Raw genomic sequence first — 9,702 nt, 5'->3', positions numbered from 1 at the left:
AAAATTATTAAGAATTTGCCAGCTAGCATTTTTGAAGGCGATATTTTAGTACCACCTACTGAAATAAATAACTTGTTTATTCCTAGAACCCTATCCCACGCGAGAAACGGATTCGCAGCCGTTGAAATACAAAACCACACCGATAAAACCATTAACACGACCTTGTTGCAACCAATTCCCGTAGAATCGTTTATACAGGAAGCATTCGAAATATATTCTTTCGAAACCATAAAAAAATTCGATAAAAATTAATATTTTCAAAATTCTCCCTCAAAAATCGATATAACCAAATTAATACGGCTATCCCACATAAACTCAGAAGAGCAGCAATCAATCACTGAATTATGCAGCGAATTTAAAGACATTTTTTATAAACTAGGCGACGCGCTATCATTTACATCCAAAATTCGACACGAGATAAAAACCACTGACGAAGTTCCGGTACACACAAAATCATATCGTTACCCGTACGCCCACAAAGAGGAAATAAGGACACAAATAAATGAAATGTTAGGGAAAGGTATAATCCGACCTTCAACGAACCCTTGGAGCTCTCCCGTTTGGATCGTTCCAAAAAAAAATCGATGCCTCAAACGTACAAAAGTGGCGCGTAGTAATAGATTATCGTAAATTAAACCTTAAAACAATCAACGATCGATACCCCATTCCAATTCTGATGTACTAGATAAGTTAGGACGATCACAATACTTTTCGGCTTTAGACCTAGCGAGCGGTTTTCACCAGATCGAGATGGCACAAAATTCGATAGAAAACACAGCGTTTTCCGTGGAAAACGGACATTATGAATATCTACGAATGCCATTTGGCTTGAAAAATGCGCCGAGTACTTTTCAACGCGTTATGGACGAGGTCCTTAAAGATTTTCAGAATAAAATTTGTATGGTCTATATGGAAGACATAATTTTTTTTAGTACAAGCTTGCAGGAACACATTCAAAATTTGCGCCTTGTATTTTCGAAATTACGCAATGCAAAATTAAAAATTCAACTGGACAAATGCGAGTTCCTAAGAAAAGAAATCGAATTTTTAGGGCACGTAGTAACGCCAGAAGGCATCAAACCAAACCCGAAAAAGATCGAGGCCATTCAAAAATTCACGATACCCGTACACAAAAAGAAATTAAACAATTTTTAGGCTTGCTCGGATACTATCGTAAATTTATACAAAATTTTGCGAAGATGACCAAACCATTAACTCAATGCCTAAAGAAAAACCAGAAAGTAATACACTCTAAAGAATTTGTGGATTGTTTCCGACATTGTAAAAATATACTAACATCAGTACCCCGATTTTACCAAACCTTTGGAATTAACAATATTATTGTTATTATATTTTTTCTAGCGGTCATTGAAGCCCTAATGATTGTTTTTATAAAGAAACTTCTACCGAAATGTCCACATAATCAATCTGAACCCAATAAATCCAATCAGCCGGAGCAAACTCATTCCATTATGTTTGCTTCTTGAGGAGGGAGGAGTTATGTACAATGATTTCTACGTAATAAGGATAGCACATCGTGAGATCTACGATGTCAGCATTTGGCCACGATGGTACTATGAAGAGACCGTGAGATTCACATTGTCAGCTTTTCGTATACGAACCTATAAAGTCTTAGTTTTAAGTAATATGATTATTCTTGTTGTAACTGCTGCTGCAGAAACTCTTAATTTTCGATTGTATTTTGAAAACAAAGTTTTTAAAAAGTCATCTCGTCTTCGCTTGAACATAATTAGAGCGAGTGTTTAATAAACGAGTGACTTAAAAAGTTTACCGAATATGTTGCATAATATACTTTTTATACGACCGTTAGTTTTTGGGTACATTTTCGCAAAACAACACGAACACATTCACTGTCATGACCGTCAGAATTGACAAACGTCAAAATTCAAAGCGAAGAAAATATCTCCGAAAACATCCGATTGCAGCCAAATAAAAAATCCTGGAAATGTTCGAAGTGGTTCGGATTCGTGGGAAACGAAACTGACGCTTCCCGTACGCTAGATCGGTGTGTAATTGGGTATTTTGCAGAGTGCAGTAGAAAAAAATCTAAACTGCATCATCATGTAAGGAAAGTAGGAGTTTTAGAATTATGAGAAGACAGTTACTCCCATGTTTTTAACATTTTATTTGGCGTTTTTTCTTAAAGTATATATAGCTCTTTAATTTGTATTATGTATAATAGATCTGTTGAATAACGACCAGTGAAGATTAAAAAGATTAAATAAGAAAAAAGTTATACATTTTTAATGTAGAATCGGATTTTTTCCACTTTCCACTTTTGTGCGTGTGTGTGATAAAATAATTAATTAGATTATTTATTATTATTGTGTCACGCATTTTTCCGACATTTTTCAAATGGCAGGCTGCGAACTACGATGTATAAAGAAAAAGGTATAATGCTTTTTTCTCTTTGGTCCACTTTTTTTTATGATTTATATTAATGACCTTTTTAAGGTGATGGGTTTTTAATCTGAGGCTGATACTTAGTTAAAAGACAAAATGCAAGTTTATTTTATAGAATACGTAGAGTGGTTTAATAACAACTCACTTAGCATAAGCTTCACAAAAGCTGTTTTAATGCCTTTTAGTAGCTGTAGCAATAAATTACCAATATATGATACCCTTACATATGAAGTTAGCTCTAGCAGATTTTTAGAATTTTAGCAACAACACAAATTTTTAATGACTAAGATATGCTCGATGCAAGACAACTCTATATTTAAAAAATAGCAGTCCAAATCTTTTTACATGAAATTCCTCTCAGAAATTTTGAACATCCTTACTCAACCAGAAACAGAATAAACCAAACCACTATCAAACCTAAGGTCTAAAAAAATTAAAAACTTTTATTAAAACTGAAATAACTAGACATGAAATCCATAGTATAAGAGAATTGAAGAACAATTAATAATGTAAAATTTCGAATTTGATACATTTATCCATTATTTGCTTATGATTCTAATTTTTATATCTACATTTACTTTGTATGCTTAGTAGGTTGAAACTAGTAATCTAAGAGTTATTATTTATTTACTAGGGACAAAATCCAGAATTATTAATTTTCTTTCTTTCTTTTTTTCAGTTTTTTTTTTTTGGTTCTACCAATGTTTGTAAAAAAATGCCTCCAATACTAGATTTGGTATAACTTTTAGTTGTCCAAGTAGTTTATAGTTTAGCTAATAGTATCTTGGGGAAGTATTCAGTACGTATGGTCTTTTTTCAACCTGCGATTTTACTATTGTGGAATGAAAACTGTATTTATTATCTTCGTTGTATGTATTAAAAAATAAATTTTATATATGATGTATAATGATGTACAGAAAATTTTAAACCCAAATTTCTCGAAATTTAAAAGATATAGGTTTTTTATGTAAAAAAGGTGTTAGAAGTCATATTTTTATTAAAAATCTGCATGTGCTAAATTAGGAAGTATCAAATTCTAATCAGCATTCTCTGTCCTTTGTTATTTCTTCTTGCTCCCCCACTGGCATTCTTTTTCGCCATTTCACATCGTTTTCGATACCAAAACTACAAAACAGTTTTTTATATTTAACTCTATTTGAAGCCATTTAGCAAATATTCATAAGTTTCTAAATAAATCTATGTAGATTTTAATAGGAAAAAAAATAAAATGTTTGTTTTTTTTTGTATAATATTCCGGATAATATATCTGATGCACCCAGTGCGAATTAAAAAGCTTATTAATAAAAATAGAAATATATAAAATAATAAACAAGTGAAGGTGTCTGCGGGCTACCACAAAAGTAATGTGGCGGGGTATGTATACGAATGGATACATTATTTAAAAGCGCATTCGCCAGCTCTGTGCTCTGAAAATTCCTTACCACTTTCATTATTCTACCGTGACTGCTCGCAATGACCTGCACTATTATCTCGTCATCAGATGAAACATCCTTGGGAAACTTTACTTTTAGAAAAACCGATATAACCGAGTTTAAATTTCAGTCAGCCGAATAAAATGTGGGATAACTTGTACAGGATATTTCTTAGTATATGAGCAAAGTTTAATTGGTGATTTGGTAGGTCATGTGGTGCGCGATTAACAGTGAAGTGCGGCAACAAGGGATATTTGCAATCCCCGGTTAAGAAGTCGGTTCGGGAAGGGGGGGGACGGGCGGAAGACGTTCCACAGGACGGAGTTCCTGGGGTTAAAGAAAGTCCCGTGATTATTATTGTTTCTTTAGAAATTTGTAGTGTTACGTTCAGTAAAAGTTTGGTAGTTTTCAAATTTTGTGCCTTATTTACCACCGTAGAACCCACGACACACTCTCGGAGGTCCGAGAGCATCTCATTTGGCGCTCAACTAGTGGCACGAGTGGTTAAAGGAAGGCATTTGAAAGCTGTGAGTACATTTTATACACCATCGTTTTCGTTCCGGCACGAGTCTCCATCGCCGTTGATCAGCGACAGCGTATGCGAGGCGGCGTTATAGCGCACATCAAAGGCACGGCTGTCGACGCGACGCGACGCGCAGTTCAGACGGAGAGGCGAGACGATTTCGTAAAGCGTTGGGATTGGTCCGTATATTTCTGCGGAACTAATTTAAACTTTTTCGGGTTGTTTTGAAAATTGTGTATCTATACGTTGATATTTATATATACCAACTTGATTCTTTCTTACCGTTAATAATTTATGTAAGATACATTTTGGGTTGCGTCATAAATAACTAAGTGGTTGTTTGAAAGGAAAATTTTTATACTGTTTACTTCAAAATGCCTTATGAAAAGAAATGTAATAAACAACAAAGTGGAAAAATAGATGACGATGATTTCGAATCGGCTGAGTTTAGGACTCCAAAATCGAGTTTGGAAGATGTCGTGAGCAAATTGGTAAAATGGTAAAATGGTAAAATGGCATGAAACAAATGCAAGTTAGTATGGCGCAGTTGGCCGACGCGGTGGCAAATTCTGTTAAAAAATCACAAGTTGCGACTAACGACAAAGATTACATATCTTTGTGGCGTGAATTGGGTGGTTCGAACTTGACATTTCATCCGGATGGTAGCGTACATCCAATAATTTTTTAAAAAAAATTGACGCAATTTTTAAACGATGCAAAAGTTTCTGAGGAAAGTAAGGTTTCTTTGGCTTTAACGACCTTGAGGGGTTCCGCGGTAGATTGGGGGGTCGCTAAGGAAAGTTCGTTTAAAAATTGGGAAGAGTTTAGTGACTGTTTTAAAAACAGATATTGGGGAATCAATCAAGAGCGCGAGTTATTCTTCGAAATTAAATATGGCGAGTTCAGATCAGGTAACCGAGCTGATTATTTTTTGAAAAAAGTAGCCCAAGCCGCGTTTTTAACTGAAAACCTACCCGAAGGTCAACTAGTAGAATATCTCGTAAAATATTTTTCAGCCGATATACAAAGAGGGATATTTATTGCGGGTTTGAAAACAATAGATGAAGTCGAATGCTATTTAAGGAAATTAGATGATACGTTTGAGGGAGAAAGGTCACGTAGATCAGGGGAAAATGTTAGAAATGTTAGTTTTAATAATTATCAAAGTTGAAATTCAGCACCGAGTAGACAGGAAAATCAAGATACGAGTAATGCGCGAGATTCCAAAAATGATAATGTGAGAGGGGACGGTAGCGCAAACCGAAATGTTCGATTTTTAACTAAGTCCGAGGAGCTTTTGAGTGACGGAGATGAAAATGACTCCGCAGAGGAACAAGAAATGTTGTCTCCGATAATTGAAACTTTGATATTTGACCAGAAAATAGACGTATTAGTTGATTCAGGTAGTCATATCTGAATCTTTCTTTAAAAAGTTACAGGGGTGTAATAAAAATTTACCAATATTACCAATCTCTAATATGAACATTTGTGCTGCTTTTGGGGGAAAAAGTATTAAGGTAAAAGTTCAGGTTTTACTTCCAGTTGAAATTGTAAAAGAAAAATTTGACATTTCTGGTATAGTAGTGCCTACGTTAAATCAGGATTTAATCTTAGGTACAGATTGGATGAGGGGGGAGAAGGTCAAAGTAGACTTTGACCGAATGTTGATTTGCATTGGTACTCGAACAATGCAAATACCAATTAAATTGGAAAAACAAAATAAAAATCAGATTCATCTTCACTCATTGCAGGATAAGAAAAAGAAACGACATTTTTATACAGATTTAGAACTAAGAGACGTAGCAAACAAATCAGACGTAATTGATCAAGAACATAAAGATAAATTATATTTACTATTAAGCAAATTTAGCCAAATTTTCTCTGAAATGCCCGGACTAAAAACGAAATATGAACACGAAATAAAAATGCGCGACTCCACGTCATTTTTTAAAGCTTCTTACCCAATTCCATTGGCGTACCGCGCTGAGATAAAACGTCAAATTGATGAAATGGTAGAAATGGGTATTATTGAACAGGGACAAACAGAATATGTATCGCCTTTAACAGTTGTGATAAAAAAGGACAAATCTATTCGGATATGTTTGGACGCTCGATTTTTAAACAGTAAAATGGAAAAATTTCACATTCTCCCGCCGCGAATGGACGAATTGTTGTCACGTTTTCAAAGTGGGCTATTTTTGTCGACTTTGGATATGACGGCTTCTTATTGGCAAATACCAATTCGTAAGGAACATCGGTGTTTTACCGGATTTTTATTTAATAATCAAACATACTATTTTAATGTTCTGCCTTTTGGTGTATTGACTTCGGTGGCAAGTTTTATACTGGGTTTGTCCAAATTACTCGGACCCGAAGTGTTATCTTTTACTCTTGTTTATGTTGATGACATTTTAATATTTTCCCCAGATGCTGAAACTCATTTAAAACACTTATCTGCTATTTTTGAGAAATTTTACGACTCTAATTTGACAATTAAGTTGCGAAAATCCGCATTCGCTAAATCTAAAACTGAATTTGTCGGACATATAATTTCGCCTAAAGGTATAGAAATAAATCCAAATCGAATAGAAGCTATTAAAATTTTTCCAAAGCCGCGAAATATTCGCGAACTTAAGGGTTTTCTCGGGTTAGTAAACTATGAACGTATGTTTTGTGAAAATTTTGCCGATTTAACAGTTCCGGATGTACAATTGTTACGCAAAGCCTCTGCCCAGGATATTGTGACTAAACTAACTAAGAAAATATTCACCTCGGTATATTTTCCACAGGGAAACGCTACAGAGCGAGTCAATAAAGAAATTGGCCGTCTTCGTCGCACATTTTGTTTTGCTAAACATACTAAATGGGCTGCTGTATTGGGCAACGTAGAACATTGTATAAATAATGTGGTCCACGAAGCCACCGGTTTCACACCTAGTTTCCTCTTTAACGGTAGACACGAACCCAATAATATAATGAGTATTTTAGATTTCCTGTTTTCCAATGAAAAGCCGTGCAATGATTTGACTCAGTTTTGGATATTAGCCAATGAACGCTTACTTTCCAAAAGGAGGCGCAAGGAATTAGCTTTTAATAAAGAAAAAAAATCTGTTGTATTTAATCAAAGGGAATTAGTCTTAGTTCGAACCCATGCTCAGTCGTCAGCTGAGAATGCAGAAATTAAAAAGTTTGTCCTATTATACGAAGGTCCGCACAAGGTGTTTGAAAGGAAGGGGTCAAATTCTTACTTATTGGTCAACGATGTCGGACAATATTTGGGTCCGCATAATATCATAAATTTAAAGAAATTTAAACCCATGCCTGAAGCAAATTTGCATCATTAGCCACTTAGAATTTAATGATAATAATAATTATAATTTGTTTTCTTTGTTTGAACATTGTCATTTATTTTAATTGCTAGAACGGTATTAAAACTCTAGCATCTGTTAAACCACATGTATAGTTTTAATAGGGGGGTAATGTGGTGCGCGATTAAAAGTGAAGTGCGGCAACAAGGGATATTTGCAGTCCCCGGTTAAAAAGTCGGTTCGTGAAGGGTGGGGAGACGGGTGGAAGACGTTCCACAGGACGGAGTTCCTGGGGATAAAGAAAATCCCGTGATTATTATTGTTTCCTTAGAAATTTGAAGTGTTACGTTCAGTAAAAATTTGGTAGTTATCAAATTTTGTGCCTTATTTACTTCCGTAGAACCCACAACACACTCTCGGAGGTCCGAGAGCATCTCAGTCATTTCAAAGGAAGAAAATATTCTGTTTCACTGAACGCTACAGTATATCTAAAATAAAACCTGCTGGAAATCTTAAGATAACAAGTTAATTCTACTACTCACTGTATCGCCCAACAGCTTCAGGCTGTCGAGGGTTTCCTCATCTTCCTCCTTGGAGTAGTGCTGCAACACTTTCAACTGGAATTTAACGAATATCGTCAGAGAGTCGAGAAATGCGCTCGTGACACCCGGACAATAACCACTGAGCGTTGGTCTCACGTCTCCTGTCGAAAGGGTACTAGTACCGGTACCGCAAAGAAATAGAAGTGGTAGTACCTGGCGCCCACCACAGAAACTATGGCTGCGATGGTCGAACACTATGACCCAAAAATTGCGAGGATGGATGAAGTTGTGGTTGTATCTCACTTGTCACCGATCTACTGGTTTTGCTCCAAGATGACCCCAATTGACCGTAATGCAAAAACGTATGTCCCTAATGATACGGTAACGGATTTCTTATGAAACTATGCATGAAGAGACTCTAACCAGAAAGAAGAAAATGAATATAGAACCACCCAAGTTGAAATAAAGAGCAATGTAGTAATATCAAAAGGTTCATGTTGTATCAATTGCATGTGCTATATGCACAATTGCTGGTGATTAGTTTTGTTGTTGTATTTTGTTGAATCGCAAAGCAAGGAACGTGTATGAAAAAGGAAAATGCATTGATTTTAAAACTATTTCATGGAAGTAGCGAAAGACTTGGTACATCTTTGTGGGTTTTAGAGAAAACGAGCACTTACATTCGTCACACTAGTGTCTCCGAAACCTGTAAGTACAGCAATCTATGGGTAAGATTGGCTGCCTGGTTGTACTTGATATCCGCATTATCAGACAACCACTACTTCGCAAAGAATAATCTCGATTAAAACAAATTTTAACGAAACTTATGTTGTTCATGTGAAGGAGTTTTAATATAGCGAACCGAAACGAAAACGTCAGGAAATAGTTTTCATTAGTTTTGGTTAGTTTGTGTGAAAAACACTAGATGCAATAATTTACAAAATTTAAGCAGACAAGCGACACCCTTACAATTTAAACGGCAGTAGCAAAGGTATAATTCCAAGTGATTTCCCCAAACCTCGTGCCTATTCTGGAAAATTGCGTTTTTTCGGCAGCGAAAAAAAAAACGCAAAAATTTAAAGCAAAATACTTCGGAAGTTTCGATCCCGCCTATCCTAAATAGGTTCCATCTAGCTACTTTTCCAAAACGTCGTTTCATTGTGATTTTCCGCGAAAAAAAAATAACCCCCAAATTGTCGAATCGCCTCCATATTTTGAACGCCGCTGCGCATCGCCCAGTATTGGAACGGTTGAAAATTTGAATCTCGTTCATCCAAATTTTGAATGTTACCGCGTTTCGAAAACTTTCAGAGATCCATTACAGAGAACAGACTTAGGAGAACAGAGAGCAGACAAAAAGGGTGTTTTTTTTCAAGCTCCAATGGATACATGGAGGAGCGAGAGCTACTGCATATAATAAAAAATATGAATAATTGAAGGAAAACGAAGCAATTCTTCTACATTGATGGAGT

Source organism: Cylas formicarius, unplaced genomic scaffold (genome assembly GCF_029955315.1).
Source record: "Cylas formicarius isolate icCylForm1 unplaced genomic scaffold, icCylForm1.1 PGA_scaffold_7__23_contigs__length_41026272, whole genome shotgun sequence".
NCBI lineage: Eukaryota > Metazoa > Arthropoda > Insecta > Coleoptera > Brentidae > Cylas > Cylas formicarius.
This window is presented reverse-complemented; position numbering follows the sequence as displayed.